This window comes from Schistocerca piceifrons, chromosome 3, assembly GCF_021461385.2.
Source record: "Schistocerca piceifrons isolate TAMUIC-IGC-003096 chromosome 3, iqSchPice1.1, whole genome shotgun sequence".
NCBI lineage: Eukaryota > Metazoa > Arthropoda > Insecta > Orthoptera > Acrididae > Schistocerca > Schistocerca piceifrons.
Genome location: NC_060140.1, coordinates 204,760,270 through 204,777,757, shown reverse-complemented (window position 1 = coordinate 204,777,757; position 17,488 = coordinate 204,760,270). Strand labels below are relative to the sequence as shown.

The 17,488-nt window shown below is 44.2% G+C and overlaps 1 protein-coding gene across 1 annotated transcript in view; it reads left to right on the top strand.

Moving 5' to 3' along the window:
- LOC124789716 overlaps positions 1–17,488 on the top strand; it is a 126,397-nt gene that overhangs the window by 69,105 nt on the left and 39,804 nt on the right. The window lies entirely within an intron of this gene.

The window sequence follows — 17,488 nt, the reverse complement described above, 5'->3', positions numbered from 1 at the left end:
AACGAAACATCAGCGATATGGGCTTTCGGAGCCAGAGGCCCACTCGTGTACCCTTGATGACTGCACGACACAAAGCTTTACGCCTCGCCTGGACCCGCCGATACCGACGTTGGACTGTTCATAACTGGAAACATGTAGCCTAGTCGGACGAATCAAGTTTCAAATTGCATCGAGCGGATGGACATGTACGGGTATGCAGACAACCTCATGAATCCATGGACTCTGCATGTCAGCAGGGGACTGCTTAAGATGATGAAGGCTCTGTAATCGTGTGGCGCATGTGCAGTTGGAGTAATATGGGACCCATCATACATCTAGGTACGTCTCTGACAGGTGATACGTACGTGAGCATATTGTCTAATCACCTGCACCATTCGTGTCCATTGTGCACTCCGACGGACTTGGGAAATTCCTACAGGACAATGCGACACCCCACATGTCCACAATTGCTACAGAGTGGCTCCAGGAATACTCTTATGAGTTTAAACCCTTCCACTAGCCACCAAACTCCCCGGACATGAACATTATTGAGCATATCTGGGGTGCCTTGCAGCGTGCTGTTCAGAAGAGATCTCCACCCCGTCGTACACTTACGGATTTATGGACAGCCCTGCAGGATTAATGATGTCAATTCCCTCCAGCACTATTAGTCAAGTCCATGCCGCGTCGTGTTGCGGCACTTCTGCGTGTTCGCGGGGGCACTTCACAATATCAGGCAGGTGTACCAGTTTCTTTGGCTCTTCAGTGTACATTAATTTATGCTACTGCGACATGTAAGGAGCCTTTCGTATGGAAAAAAAATCCTCTCTCACCAGTCGATCGCTTCTAGTTCCCCCATAATTGACGGTAATACAATAATACACATTTATCATAGTCTAACTCTGAGCTTAATTTACACAGAAGCTAGAATTTATGTTTCATCTTATATTTCGGTATTAATATTAGTTCATGCTTCTAGGTGTAACATTTTATTAATTATATAGCTTCTCAAAAGTGATTAATCAAATATGGGAATTAGTAACGCCTACTGCCGGCTAAAAAACATATGAATGACATAAGTTCAAAAATGGTTCAAATGGCTCTAAGCACTATGGGAGTTAACATCTGAGGTCATCAGTCCCCTAAACTTAGAACTACTTAAGCCTAACCAACCTAAGGACATCATACACATTCATGCCCGAGACAGGATTCGAACCTGCGACAGTAGCGGCAGCGCGGTTCCGGACTGAAGCGCCTAGAACCGCTTTTTTTTTAATCTCATTTTGTTCGCTTTTGTTCGTAGAATCTGCTCAGGGCGGACGTCGTAAGACATCCGTTTAAGTTCGTTGTTGATCGACTAACTCAATTTTTTTTTACAGAGGGCAGCTATCCCTCTGACCGAACACGCTGAGCTACCGTGCCGGCAGAACCGCTCGGCCAAAGCGGCAGGCGAATGATATAAGTGAATATATGTATAGCTCTCACAGAGATTTACATATTGACACCTTGCTGAGTGTCACACTACTTCTATTAACAGAGTTAATTTATTTCAAAGTATAGTAACTAGTGATTGCCTCCCACCAACTAAACAAATATGATAAGAATACAAGAGAGTACGAGTATATCTGTAGACAAATCTGGTGGAGACCTCTCTATTGACACATCTCTGAGCGTTGTCTCAAATTTGTTAATTAATTTCAAAATGGAGTAGTAACATATGTTTTTTGATCGCACTGACGCGTCGTCTTACGAAGGCTTCACCCTGTTACCTCGCAATGTCCAGTCACTGTAATGCCCTCTTCTGCCGAACGTCCCAAGGAAGGACGGAAGTTCTCCACCCGTGAGCTTGGTCTCCAATAGCCACTGAAAACTCAGGCGTGCAACGTGTAGCCACACTAGACGTGGTATGCTAGGTCATCTGGGATAAGTCGTGCGTTCAGTCTTTTATGGGAAGGAACATCTCTCAGCAACAAAAAGTATGTAGTTCGTAGTGGATTGCATTCATCATAATCTCACGGAAGAGATATAATAACAAAATTTTCTTGCTATCATCAGTCGGCACTTTCATAAGATATTTATGGTAACGGCCTCAGTTGCAGTTTTACACACATGATAACTACTTTCGACCACTCAATCAACATCCTCATATTTAAAAATAAAGTAAAAGTATAACGTTAATAAGAATTTACTTAAGTAGATAACATAGGTTGACAATATTGATAATTCTTAAGATTAACCTGATTAGTCACGAGTTTCGAAATTCAATTTTCTTTTATAAAAGAACAATTATTAACTGTAAATTACCCGTAAAATGAACAGAAATGAAGTAGATATGTGATAACATTAGTGGTATCCAGTATTTCACCAATCCTACACTGGTTCATGGACGAAAGGGTAAGACTGATACTAAACATCTAAGGTCATCAGTCTGTTATTCACCCCTCCCTCTCCCTCTCCCCCTCCCCCCCCCCCCCTCCGCCCTCAGGATGGAATCTGTTCAAATAGTTCAAATGGCTCTGAGCACTATGGGACTTAACATCTATGTTCATCAGTCCCCTAGAACTTAGAACTACTTAATCCTAACTAACCTAAGGACATCACACAACACCTAGCCATCACGAGGCGGAGAAAATCCCTGACCCCGCCGGGAATCGAACCCGGGAACCCGGGCGCGGGAAGCGAGAACGCTACCACACGACCATGAGCTGTGAGCGATGGAATCTGCGTACCACATCTATCTGCGGATGGAGTTAATCCGATGTGCTAGTGTAAGAACGCGTTCTAAAAGTTTGCGTAGCGTGCTATCTGAGGCTTTACGTGAGCTCCAGCACGGTATTCACCTGCTGAGATATGGGAAACCACCTAGAAACCACATCCATGCTGGTCGCCTTACCAGCCTTCATCGTTAACCCGGCGAGTCAAGCTTGCCTGCCAGTGTCCCGGAAGCAGAGCGTTAACGCGCTCGTCTATCCGGATGTCTGACAGGTAAAGGGAAAAGGAGGGAAGGAGGAAGGTGGGAAGTGAAGTGGATAGGCAACTAATACTGTGCGGTTAACATATAACAATGACATTATCCATTACATGTACTAAAATTAATTTAAAACTGGTAACCCATTTGGATAAACGCACCTAATCTTCAAAATAATACATCTTGTTAAAATTCATAATCAAATTAAAACATAGGGAGATCTGAGGTGCGGCGGGCTGCTAAGGTCGTCTTCCGCCTTGTACTGCTGTAGCAGTCCTGGAGATTTGGTGCTGACCGAGCCGTCTGTCTACTTCGTGAAAATTCTTGAAGAACACAAAATTTTTGAAGATTGAATATATTAGCTGACTCTTTCAGGTGAAATCCACAGATTTCAAGTACTTCCAGGATGTTCTGTAAAATTTCAAGATGCATCTCTATTGGTCCTACCGAGTGTTTGTCTTCATTTAGATGGCCTCTGGAAGCTATCTTATTGTTTCACCACGAAGAGTGTTCTTGAAATCGTATCTCAAAAGTTCTGCAAGTCTGACCTACGTACTGTTTAGAACAGGTCGTTGCATTTCACCTTACACACAACTGATACACTAAATTTACGACTTGATTTATTTATATCTTGTTTTAATTTAAAACAAAGAGTACCGTACCACTAGTCCGAAAGTCTATTTTTAACCCAATTTTTCGAAACTGTTAGTCTACTGTGTCTGACACCCTTCCTCTGTATTCTATAGGCATATAAAGAACATTTTAATCCCTCTTACTTTGGCCATCGTAAGGTATGTTGCTGCTTTGTTAACAGAAGTTGTTTCCTACTTTTAGTATCTCTTTAGGTAAACTAGTTCCCTCGCCATAATATGGTTTAACCATTCACTCCATTCATCTTATCGCTCAGGTCCTTTAACGTCTCTGAAACAATTAAAATGCCTTTGTCAAAACGCATTGCTACAAGCTATGTCCAGCATGCGTTGCAATCCCTCTTTTTCTTTCTAAGTGGTCGCACATACAATGTGTCCCATGAGGAATAGTCAGTATGCTAGGATATGACAGGAAGGATCATTCGAAATAGACTGATGACCTCAGAGTTAAGTCCCATATTGCTCAGAGCCATTTTTGATCATTCGAAATAAAAAAGTCCAGTGAACATTGGTTCTAAAATGCATACCTTAAGAGCTATGAGCATCTCTTCCTCTTCTGTACTGTGAAACAAATCTCTTCGCCTGCAAACCGTCTGCTTTCCATATCCTGGGAGGAAGTAGTGTGGACCAAAACAAGAAAAAACTTTCCAGTAAACTTGGGCTCTGAAATCCGTACCTTAAGAGGCATGACACTTGTCCAGTTGAAGAGGTGCGTTTCACAGTTTAGAAGATGAACGAGTCCTCATAGCTCATAAGGTACGCATTTTAGAGTTCATGTTATTAGAAGCCGATGGGAGTGGCCGAGCGGTTCTAGGCGCTACAGTCTGGAACCACGCGACTGCTACGGTCGCAGGTTCGAATCCTGCCTCGGGCATGGATGTGTGTGATGTCCTTAGGTTAGTTAGCTTTAAGTAGTTCTAAGTTCTAGGGGACTGATGACCTCAGAAGTAAAGTCGCATAGTGCTCAGAGCCATTTGTTATTAGACTTTTGCTTAGACTGACCGTTCCTATTATATACGTGAATACTGGCCATTCCTCCTGGTATATAATTGTACACAGCGTACCCATATCCCATGCATTTGCACACGCACTGGGCGAAGGAGGATTCCACCGACGTTGTCAGGGGTACCTACTGGGTATTTTTGTATAAGAAATGCACGCTCAACGGCCGTTCGTTTCAGAGAAATAATGTGATTGTGGTTTATTCGGTTTGCTACCGCATTCACCCTTATCCTGTGAAGATATCTTCACAGTAGGGGAAAAGCTTGTAATATGCAGTGACGAAAACGTACACTGCTACGGTCGCAAGTACGAATCCTGCCTCGGGCATGGATGTGTGTGATGTCCTTAGGTTATTTGGGTTTAAGTAGTTCTAAGTCTAGGAGAATGATGACCTCAGATGTTAAAACCCATAGTGCTTAGAGCCATTTGAACCATTTGAAAACGTACAACACGAAACACAGAGCAGCGCAACAACCCTCAAATACTGTTCTTGCTGTCGCTGCAGGAACAGCCCAGCGGAGCGACGTTCTGCCACTCTTCCACTCCATTCAGTGAAACCGCACACGAAATGCATATCGGCCAACTCTTCATATGAAAACCTGTCCACATTGCTCTGTATCACTGTTAGAGTATAACTAATACTGCCGGAAAACCAAACCCGAGACGGAATCGAGCGATATTGAATGGCACCTTGAGGGCGAAGAGTAAAGTGGCCGTACTCTTCTCGGCACCGCAGTGCTTAGTATACTTGACCCGCGATCGGGAGGACGACGATTCAAACCCACATGCAGCCATCCTGATTTAGGATTTCCGTGATTTCCCTGAATCGCTCCAGGCAAATCTCGGGATTGTTCTTTCGAAAGGGCACAGCCGATTTCCTTCTCCTTCTTTTCTAATCCGAGCTTGTGCTCCTTCTTTAAAGACCTCATTGTCGACGGGACGTTAAACATTAATCTCCTCCTCCTCCCCTTGTCGGCAGCAACTAAAGTTGTGGTATCGATAGTAACGATGTCACATAGTTTCAAAGGTTGGCACTAGCACGAGACACCGACGGCAGCGCCCTGTAGCTGGTGCTGTGCAGCTCTACGAGCTCTGGTACAGATTCTGCCCATTTGATCAGGTGCAGCCAGCCAGGACACTGCGCTTCAGCATCGCACCTCATTCCAAGTTATGCATTCTTATTGCCTGAGTAAAGGGGATTTAAATTCATACAGCAGTAGCGACGTGTTTTACCTTTTCCTGATCCAACCCACGCGCCGCCTTCCAGGCGGGATACAAGAAAAGTGACTGAATGAAACAATTTTTATTAAAAATGAAATTCCTCCAGCGGTACTTAAAATTTTTTATTTACTTCACTACTAGTTTCGGCGATGAGTCAACGCTATCTTCAGGCCCGTACACTTTGATGAAATCAGTTGTGGGTGGCTCAGTCTTCTGTCCCCGTTGAGTTACTGCCCGCCATCCATGTGGAGCACGTGTTGATCTCACCGCGGACTTCTAGAGTGAACCACGCACAACTGATTTCATCAAAGTGTACGGGCCTGAAGATGGCGTTGACGCAACTCCGAAACTAGTAGCGAAGTAAATAAAAAAAATCTTAAATACAGCTGGAAGAATTTCATTTTTAATAAAAATTATACCAGCTGTGTCCCACCTTCATCCAGTTTAAATGTGGATGTACGAAGATTGAATGAAACAAGATTGTCTTCAAACAAAACACGCAGCGCATACCGTCGACATTTGCACGTTTGTGCGGATATTTTCAGTGCAATATCAGGAATCCAATATATTGACATTTAAAAAACTGCCTTTATGGGTTCGCGATACATCAGGAAAAAGTATCGATATATCGACGGAGAGAAAATATGGACCTACTTGCCTATAAAAAATATCAGCTGCATACTGTAAATATACTGCCAATTCTAGAACAGTATATTTAAGTATTGATTTACTATTAGATACTCTGTACATCAACAACCTAGCAGCCTGCCTGTCCCCCTTTAGAGCAAGAGTTAAAAGGAAAACGACGCACTTTCACGCTTGGCGATAACCACTTTGCTGACAATGGTAACTGCATATAAGTGGCACAATAAAAGGTGTCCGATGGGTCCGTCGTTCGGTTTCGTCACATATCGGATCTGTCCGTAACACTTCAAGTCGACTTCACTGTTTTTCCCTTTCTGCCAACGCAAGCGACCTAGCAGTAGTAGTGTCAAAATTGCGTGGTGAATTTAAACGTTGCAGTTTCTGTTGGTAGCGCCCATTACGTCGGCATTTTCCCTCACACGTATCCGCCCACCGTAAGACAAATCTTCTCATTTACATTTTTGTTCACCATTTTAGTAACTGTTTTTGAAGGTTTCCGATGTGAAGATATAGCACACTAGTTGCTTTAAACACTGTTTCTTAACGCAACTGGCGTCCTATTTCTTCACATCGGAAACCTTGTTATTCCATCACTCGATATTTCCATTTGATATCGATATGTTGACGGATCTATCGCCAACTTCTATCGACACTACCTGATGGCATATCGATTTGTCGTTTTATCGATACTTTACCAGGCGTCCTAATACTAACACCAGTGATGAACGGAGGCAAGAAACCAATCGAAATGCAGTAACTCTGTAAATAGGCGGTGGAGATCGTTGTTCCCTTATACCAAAACACTCAAAAGGTATCCCTGAACAACCCATCAAAGTTTGTCCGTGAAATTTTGGTTCACCCTGTATATGTTTCACATGCTTTAACATATTTCGCACATATTTGTATACATATTTCACCCGTATCACTAGCGAATTTCGTTCTGCAGTTTCATCTGAATTCTGAGAAAGCTTTGGTAGTTCTTATTTTCGACATGGCAGCGACAACAGCAACTGTTACGAAATTGTCTCGAATGAAAAACAGTCCACAGTCGCACTAAATTACGTTAATTTTAAACCTTGACCATGGTTTCTTCTATAATAATACAGCCTTCTTCAGAAATCCGAAAAAATGATCAAAATAACATCTAGACCAGTGATACAATCTACACATGAACTTCAAAATTAGGTACGTGATAACATTTTACTTACATACACACTAATAAATGAAAAATGTCGTAGCCCATCGGCTGCGTCAAGACCAATAAAATAACTACAACAGACATAAGCCTGTTTCGAACATAAGTAAAATTACATATGGCACCGTATGTCCTCCGCCACTACCACTGTTATACTGGGCGCACGGTTGTCAAATTGACATTTGACAACCATGACTTGGTAGTTCTGCCACTAACTTATTGTTGTTTCGAGAAAAAGGACTGTCGCTGACAACTGTCCTATTCTCCGCTATTTTAGATGATACGAGTCTAAGGAGTACGTTAAATTTATCTTTAGTATCTAACCATGTGGCATTATCTTTGGCCCCGAAACACGCTGGCAAAATTATTACCCCGCTGCAGCGCTCAGTTTTAGAATGTGGTTGATGCACTGACCAACAAAACTAAGAGCAGATTGCGCTTGATAATTTTAAGGTATTCCAAGTGAACTACTTACAGGTAAGAAATACCAGCAGGTCGTTTCCAATGTTTCTAGACATCCCCCTTCTCATTATGACCCCCTCCCCTAGCGATAGTAAGGATAATGATATGTGTGTCACTTTTGGTACAAATAACTTCAAGCGTTACACAGACGTGCTGATACGTCACTGTCTTGAACCCCCACGCCGTACCTACCACCCACCTGCGCAAGCTCTCTAGGGATGAAAGACATATTAACAAATATGGTTCAAATGGCTCTGAGCACTATGGGACTTAACATCTATGGTCATCAGTCCCCTAGAACTTAGAACTACTTGAACCTAACTAACCTAAGGACAGTACACAACACCCAGCCATCACATATTAACAACCAACAAGTCTAGCGACCCCTAAAACAGTGGATTTGATACTGACATCAGTCATTATCGAATATTTTTACATGTCGTGTCTTCCGAGCCCCATCCCTAGGGATGACTGTGGTGTGTTACCCCACCATTTTTTATGCAAATAATGAATCATTCATATAAAAAATTGGTCGAAATTACTTGAGATGTTCCTTACATCAGAAGATATTGTGTTGTCAACAACGACGTAAACAAAGTAGATATCTCGCACCACAATAGTCACGTGCTCGATTTATATCACTTGAAACGGATCTTGAAAATTACCCGGGCGTTCATACAAAAACTCAACAAATTGTCATCGCCACTGTATGAATGGTGTAGCAAAGCATGGAACACGAATTAACAAACAAACTAATGTTCATTTTCATATATCAGATTTTGTTCGAAGTAGTTGATGTCTCAGAAGAAGTAGTAATTAATTGTCAATGGTGGGTAACTATCGGGAAGAAACACTCACCTTTCAGGAAGAACAGCCTCGATGCAATCAGCCGTTCCACAAAAGTCGTCAATCCCGTAACTGCGTGCCACCGTCGGCGAAGCCGCCGATAGAATTCCGTACAGTTCACCAGTGCCCTTCCCTTTAACCGTCACATTAAATTACCAAAAATTATCTAAAATCAGCGAGAGCCTGTGTCATTAGCGGAGCTGTAACGCCAGGCAATGTCGCTATCGTCTGTTCCCTCGGTTGCCGGAGAAACGCCTCACGAACTGCAACAACAAAGAATCTCCTTTCAACTTCCTTTGTTTCCAAAAGGACGCCGATTCGAATAATAAAAGAATACAAAAAGAACGGTGAGGGGGAGAGGGCTGTTTCATGTCTCAAACTGCGTGAGCGGTATGCGTTGCAATGTTTCTTTTTGTTTCTAAGACACATTTACATGTACAAATAATGAGTGACATACAGTATATAAAACCAGTTGCATTTATGCAGCTGGTTGCTGATTATTTCAATGTATACAATTACAGTTGCTGAAGATGGTTAAAATACTAATATCAGTTTTGGTTGTAATTGGTTTAGGAGTCCGTTTTATTGCCACAGTATTTTTTTTGCAATCGTACGTGTACCAATTTCTGAAGAAATTACTTCAGTGTCCCAGACGTGTGTTAATATATTACTGTCTTTGCACCCCGCCCCCACCCTCCACCGCCCCACCCTAGGTATCATCACTCCTAGGGTTTCAAATTTATCGGGACTGTCAACAATGAGCTAAGCGATTCTGAAAGCTATGGACTCTTGTAAATGTCGGTCGTTATCGAATACTGTTACATGTCATAACTTCTCTCCCCAACACCCACCCGCTGAGGTGGTAGGTGTATAGTAAGCGACAGCAGTATTATACAAATAATTATACAAATAATGGGTCATGTATATACAAAATATCCTGAGTTATGCTGCTATGTCACCCGTTTTTCATCACATCTTCTACCCCTATGCGAGATAGGCGGTTCTCGCACCTTTAGAAACCTTCGGGGGCGTGCCCACAACAGTTCATATTTTCGTCGCAATCAGATGATTTGTATAGGAATGCATAGAAGACGAACCAACAATCATTTATTTTTATACTTTAGACTAGCAGTGTCTGGCATGTTTTGCATAGCCTCTTTTTATTTCTAAGTACGTGGGCGATGCAAAGCAGCCACATTAAATGCGCAAAATATGTGAAAGACAATCTTTTTCGTGTACTAAATTAAATTTGAAAAAGCTTATTCAAGAGTTTTGGAAGATACTTATTGTCCTTCCTTCTTCAGTTGTTGTTGTTGTTGTAGTCTTCAGTCCTGAGACTGGTTTCATGCAGCTCTCCATGCTACTCTATCCTGTGCAAGCTTCTTCATCTCCCAGTACGAACTGCAGCCTACGTCCTTCTGAATCTGCTTAGTGTATTCATCTCTTGGTCTCCCTCTACGATTTTTACCCTCCACCCTGCCCTCCAGTACTAAATTGGTGATCCTTTGATGCCTCAGAACATGTCCTACCAACCGGTCCCTTCTTCTAGTCGTGCCACAAACTCCTCTTCTCCCCAATTCTATTCAGTACCTCCTCATTAGTTATGTGATCTACCCATCTAATCTTCAGCATTCTTCTGTAACACCACATTTCGAAAGCTTCTATTCTCTTCTTGTCCAAACTATTTATCGTCCATGTTTTACTTCCATACATGGCTACACTCCATACAAATACTTTCAGAAACGACTTCCTGGCACTTAAATCTATACTTGAAGTTAACAAATTTCTCTTCTTCAGAAACGCAGTCTTTGCCATTGCCAGTCTACATTTTATATCCTCTCTACTTCGACCATCATCAGTTATTTTGCTCCCCAAATAGCAAAACTCCTTTACTACTTTAAGTGTCTCATTTCCCTATCTAATTCCCTCAGCATCACCCGACTTAATTCGACTACATTCCATTATCCTTGTTTTGCTTTTGTTGATGTTCATCTTATATCCTCCCTTCAAGACACCATCCATTCCGTTCAACTGCTCTTCCAAGTCCTTTGCTGTCTCTGACAGAATTACAATGTCATCGGCGAACCTTAAAGTTTTTATTTCTTCTCCATGGATTTTAATACCTACTCCGAATTTTTCTTTTGTTTCTTTTACTGCTTGCTCGATATACAGATTGAATAACTTCGGGGAGAGGCTACAATCCTGTCTCACTCCCTTCCCAACCACTGCCTCCCTTTCATGTCCCTCGACTCTTATAACTGCCATCTGGTTTCTATACAAATTGTAAATAGCCTTTTGCTCCCTGTATTTTACACCTGCCACTTTCAGAATTTGAAAGAGAGTGTTCCAGTCAATATTGTCAAAAGTTTTCTCTAAGGCTACAAATACTAGAAACGTAGGTCTGCCTTTTCTTAATCTAGCTTCTAAAATAAGTCGTAGGGTCAGTATTGCGTCACGTGTTCCCGTATTCCTACGGAATCCAAACTGATCTTCCCCGAGGTCGGCTTCTACTAGTTTTTCCATTCGTCTGTAAAGAATTCATGTTAGTATTTTGCAACCGTGACTTATTAAACTGATAGTTCGGTAATTTTCACATCTGTCAACGCCTGGCTTTCTTTGGGATTGGAATTACACTCCTGGAAATTGAAATAAGAACACAGTGAATTCATTGTACCAGGAAGGGGAAACTTTATTGACACATTCCTGGGGTCAGATACATCACATGATCACACTGACAGAACCACAGGCACGTAGACACAGGCAACAGAGCATGCACAATGTCGGCACTAGTACAGTGTATATCCACCTTTCGCAGCAATGCAGGCTGCTATTCTCCCATGGAGACGATCGTAGAGATGCTGGATGTAGTCCTGTGGAACGGCTTGCCATGCCATTTCCACCTGGCGCCTCAGTTGGACCAGCGTTCGTGCTGGACGTGCAGACCGCGTGAGACGACGCTTCATCCAGTCCCAAACATGCTCAATGGGGGACAGATCCGGAGATCTTGCTGGCCAGGGTAGTTGACTTACACCTTCTAGAGCACGTTGGGTGGCACGGGATACATGCGGACGTGCATTGTCCTGTTGGAACAGCAAGTTCCCTTGCCGGTCTAGGAATGGTAGAACTATGGGTTCGATGACGGTTTGGATGTACCGTGCACTATTCAGTGTCCCCTCGACGATCACCAGTGGTGTACGGCCAGTGTAGGAGATCGCTCCCCACACCATGATGTCGGGTGTTGGCCCTGTGTGCCTCGGTGGTATGCAGTCCTGATTGTGGCGCTCTCCTGCACGGCGCCAAACACGCATACGACCATCATTGGCACCAAGGCAGAAGCGACTCTCATCGCTGAAGACGACACGTCTCCATTCGTCCCTCCATTCACGCCTGTCGCGACACCGCGGGAGGCGGGCTGCACGATGTTGGGGCGTGAGCGGAAGACGGCCTAACGGTGTGCGGGACCGTAGCCCAGCTTCATGGAGATTGTTGCGAATGGTCCTCGCCGATACCCCAGGAGCAACAGTGTCCCTAATTTGCTGGGAAGTGGCGGTGCGGTCCCCTACGGCACTGCGTAGGATCCTACGGTCTTGGCGTGCATCCGTGCGTCGCTGCGGTCCGGTCCCAGGTCGACGGGCACGTGCACCTTCCGCCGACCACTGGCGACAACATCGATGTACTGTGGAGACCTCACGCCCCACGTGTTGAGCAATTCGGCGGTACGTCCACCTGGCCTCCCGCATGCCCACTATACGCCCTCGCTCAAAGTCCGTCAACTGCACATACGGTTCACGTCCACGCTGTCGCGGCGTGCTACCAGTGTTAAAGACTGCGATGGAGCTCCGTATGCCACGGCAAACTGGCTGACACTGACGGCGGCGGTGCACAAATGCTGCGCAGCTAGCGCCATTCGACGGCCAACACCGCGGTTCCTGGTGTGTCCGCTGTGCCGTGCGTGTGATCATTGCTTGTACAGCCCTCTCGCAGTGTCCGGAGCAAGTATGGTGGGTCTGACACACCGGTGTCAATGTGTTCTTTTTTCCATTTCCAGGAGTGTATTATATTCTCCAGTATGAACAAATAAAGTTTTGGCTGTCCCACTCGTCAGCATGCAATATGTAATTGAGATGTGAAACGCATGAATTTTACAGATTTAATCAAACTCTCGAAGCGACCGACCTTTTTTCGCGTTGATTGTGCTTGAGAATGGAAGGCAAACGCAGAACTCAGTTAGAGGCCCAACGGCATACCGCTGAGAATGATGGGAATACGTGAAATCAGCACAGCTTCTCCTTTAACTTGCATTTCAGAATTATCACTTCGATGACGTTTGACATCAGTTTGTTGACAGCGAGCCTGATTCCACCGCACAATCGTGTCACTCCTTTTCACCCAAAACCCTCAGCCATATGTGGACTAGGGGCGTCCTACTGTCACAGCAGATTTTTCCCCACAGCAAATGATACATGTACTAATTTTGCTAGAAATTTCTTGAGGCGTTATAGAGATATGTGCTGAACTGCCAATACATTGCGCTCCCTTCCCCCACCCCCTCCCCCGTCACTCTTGTCCCCATCTCTAAGAGTGAAGCGTCATCTTTACTGTCACCAATAAGTCTCACAACCCTAAAGCTATGGATTTTATGTTAATACTTGCCGCTATCGTATATTTTTACATGTCACATGTTCTCATCATCACCCCTATTTCTAGCGATCGTTCTGGTAGATTATCGCCACAGTGCTTTTATGCGAATAATTGTGCAAATAACGAATCACATAGTACGATATTTGATTGAAATTGCTCCAGACCTTGATGAGCTAAGCTTCTATGCCACTCCCTTTTCACCCCCAACCCACAGAAACCTTCGCGGGCGTGTGCATAGCAACTCACCAAAGTTTCATCGCCGACCGATGATAGGTATGAAGCGCATTGGAACAAACAAATATTCTTTTTTGTACATTAAACAGCTTCTGGATTTTAAAGAGAGTATTAAAGTCATCAGTGTCAGTAGCTTTTTATGTGCCTGCAACTGCTGTAAATGTGGATTTTCATTTCTTTAAAATATCTCCTAAGACAAGTTGCAGGGTCGGTGTGACTAGCATATTCCTCCATCTCTCCTAAATCCAATCTGATCACCCCTGGAGCTGATTTCTGCCATCCGCAGATAATTAGTGCTACTGTTTTACAACCATGTCATATTAAACTGCCAGTTCACCAATAAATCTGTCATCTAATCTCCATTCATATCAATAAGCATAAAATGATTTCTAATAACAGTTGCACTCGTTAATATTCACAGTTTAAACTCCCACTCTCAAAAATCCATCTCTTTACTTCTCTTCCCGATTTCATTCCTTTTGTCACTCACGTTGTTCGCGCTATCCAAATCGCCCGAGTCGGTCATGTCATTAATTTTAAAAGCATTGCTCTGACTTCTCGGCATCCTATCACCGCACTTGCCTGTACATGCATTCGCCTCAGTGTTTATAATTCTACTTTCTAACCATTCAATATCGGTTACCAATCAATCAATTGATATGCTCCAAACAACAGGATCCATAACCCAAATTTATTAAATACTGAAATATCCTAAAAAACGAAGAATGAACAAAGTAGGAATAACTGAACAAATACAATAAACGAGACAGCAGATGTGGTACGCACTAATGAGCCAAAATATTAATGACCACCTGCTTAATAGGAGTTCGGCCTATAGCACACAATATACTAGCGATTCTGCGTGGCGTGGGTACGACATGTCCTCCTTAGTCTTCCGGGCGTATGTAGCACCAGAAGTCTACGCACAGGATACGCAATTCCCGTAAATTACGTGCCGGCCTTTTGTAGGCGAGTAGTTGGCGTTCGATAGCGTCTCTGACATGTTCTAGTGGATTCAGATCAGGCGAATTTTGTGGCCAAGACATCAGCATGACTTCACTGTCATCCTCCTCAAACCACTGCAGCACAGTTCAAGCCGTGTGATATACTGGGTGATTTTTTTCCACCGTCTTCAAACTCTGGGGATTAATCGATGAGAGAATATGGGACAAAAAAGGTCTAATGAACTTACGTCCGAAAATGCATGACTTCCATGCTAGAGACCATTTATTCAATCATACTTTGTTACAGAGACTGCGGTCTAATGTGCGCTGTGACATGCAGCCACAGTTGCAGCATGCATGTTTTCCTCCAAGAGGGTGGTAATGTTCCTCATACGTCATATTCTCGCGCTTCCCGTGCCATTGGTAATGTTGTGTCCGATTCACTTCTTATTGTGTCTCACTGTTTAAAGGCACAAAACGCGTGGGTGTTTTTCAGCTCGTTACTAAATGCAAATAAGTAGGAGGCCGAGTTGACAGGAGCTGAAGGAGTCCAGGATGCAATAATATGCGGTACTGCACACTGTTAGAGAGAAGGATTATTATTCAGGAAACACATAGTACAATGAAAATTACTTATATTCAGTAGTTTGTAGGACTGCAGCTACGGCTGTAACTAACACAACATATTCTCAGGGACTACGCCTGATGGATCCTCCTCAGAGAATCAATGCAAACATTACAGAACTGGCTGAGGGCCGATTATGAAAGTGCGTCTGCCTAGGTTGAAATCTAGCTAAGAAGTGAACGAGGCACACTCCAGTTCCGTCGAGCTGCACAGCCCGCTAGAGTGCGCTGTGCTCGGCAGACGACGGGCTGCGAACCTTGCGTTGGCGCGGCGTTGTAGAAGTATCTGTGGCAATGATACTACACTTCTCTTGCTGACTCACCTTTTAGTGGACGTGATACAGCGTTGTACACAATAGTTTCGTACTCAAATCGAGAGCTTGCCGACATGGTGTTCACTTACGGAAAGGCAGATGGCAACGGGCGGCGGGCAGCAAGGTTGTGTCAGGAGACCTATTCCCGCCTACAACAACCACAGAATTCAATGTTTCCAACAGTGTTTGGCCGTCTGTCTGAGGCAGGGTCGTTTCAGGAAGCAGGAAATCATGGAGGACGTATCAGAAATGTTCTGACACCAGACTTGGAGGAAAATATGATTAACGCTGTGGAAGGCAATCGCCGTGTCAGTACCAGGCAGCTGGCCCGTCAGTACAGGGTAAGCCAGACGAACGTGTGGAACATTCTCCATGTCAATTATTACTACCCTTATCACTTACAGCGTGTCCAGGGCTTACTAGTGGCAGACTTTCCACATCGAGAGCAGCTTTCTCACCGCTTTCTTCACCAGCCAACCACGATTCCAGGATTTGTGTCATCCATCCCATTCACAGATGAGGCCACCTTCACGCAGAGTGGTATCTTCAGCTTTCATAACAGTCATCTGTGGGACAGTAAGCAGAACAACCACAGCGAATCATCAGCATCGGTGCAGCCGGAATGTGTGGGCCGGCTTAATTGGCGATCGTATTTTGGGACCAGTCTTTCTTCCACGTCGCCTAACAGTCCGGAACTATCGGCGTTTCTTGCGGGTGACTTTGTCTCCCCTGCTGGAAGAAGTGTCATTGATGATTCTAAGGGTCATGTGGCTGCTACATGATGGTGCTCCAGCCCACTTCGCCGTTAACGTCCGGACGCACCAATCGTGTCTTCTCTGGTCGATGGATAGGACGAGAGAGTCTAGTTGTATAGCCAGCTAGTTCACCAGATCTCAACACGTGAAATTTCTGGTTATGGGGCCATCTCCAAAAAATATCGTGTATGCAGAGCCGATTCCAGATGTGGAGACAATGGAGCCTGCTGCCTATGACTCAGTTCGGATGCAGCCTGGCCGATGTGAACGTGTGAGACACAACATGCTACGGCGCGTACACGCATGCGTTGAGAGACATGGAAACCAGCTTCAGCACATACTGTAACTGGGCTGCATGATGTAACGCGTATTAGACTGCAGTCTCTGTAACAATGTATGATCGAATAAATGGTCTCTGGCATGGAAACCGTGCATTTCCGGGCATAAGTTCATTATACCTTTTTGTTCCGTATCCTCTCATCGATCAATCTCTACAGTTTCTACACGGTGGAAAAAATCACACTATAGACAGCTGTACAGATTCCAACGCCATCGGAGTACGCACCAAGCATGAAGGGATGCAGGCGGCCCGCAATAATGTTTAAATATTCCACAGTTGCCATGGTACCTTCGATTACTACCATGGAAGCCCAAGTGAATGTTCCCGCACCCTGGAGCGGTGCACGTTTCGATCACCCATTCGCCTGGAAAACGGCGTCTCCGGACATGCCAACTGAGATGGCGGGTAAGAAACATGGTTCATCCGCTTAGACGTCTCGTTTATACTGAACCACGGTCGAATCTTCGTGATCCAGTTTGCACTGCAGTCGTAATTGAAGGTGTTGTTGGGTCAACAGGGGAACACGTAGGAGTCGTCTACTTCGGATCTATGTGCGCTGAATGATGTGCTCTGAAACACTTATCCCTATACTAGCATTGTATACTGTCGTCAGATTTGCCATAGATCGCCACTTATTCTGTTTCACAGACCAAGCAACCCTCCAACTT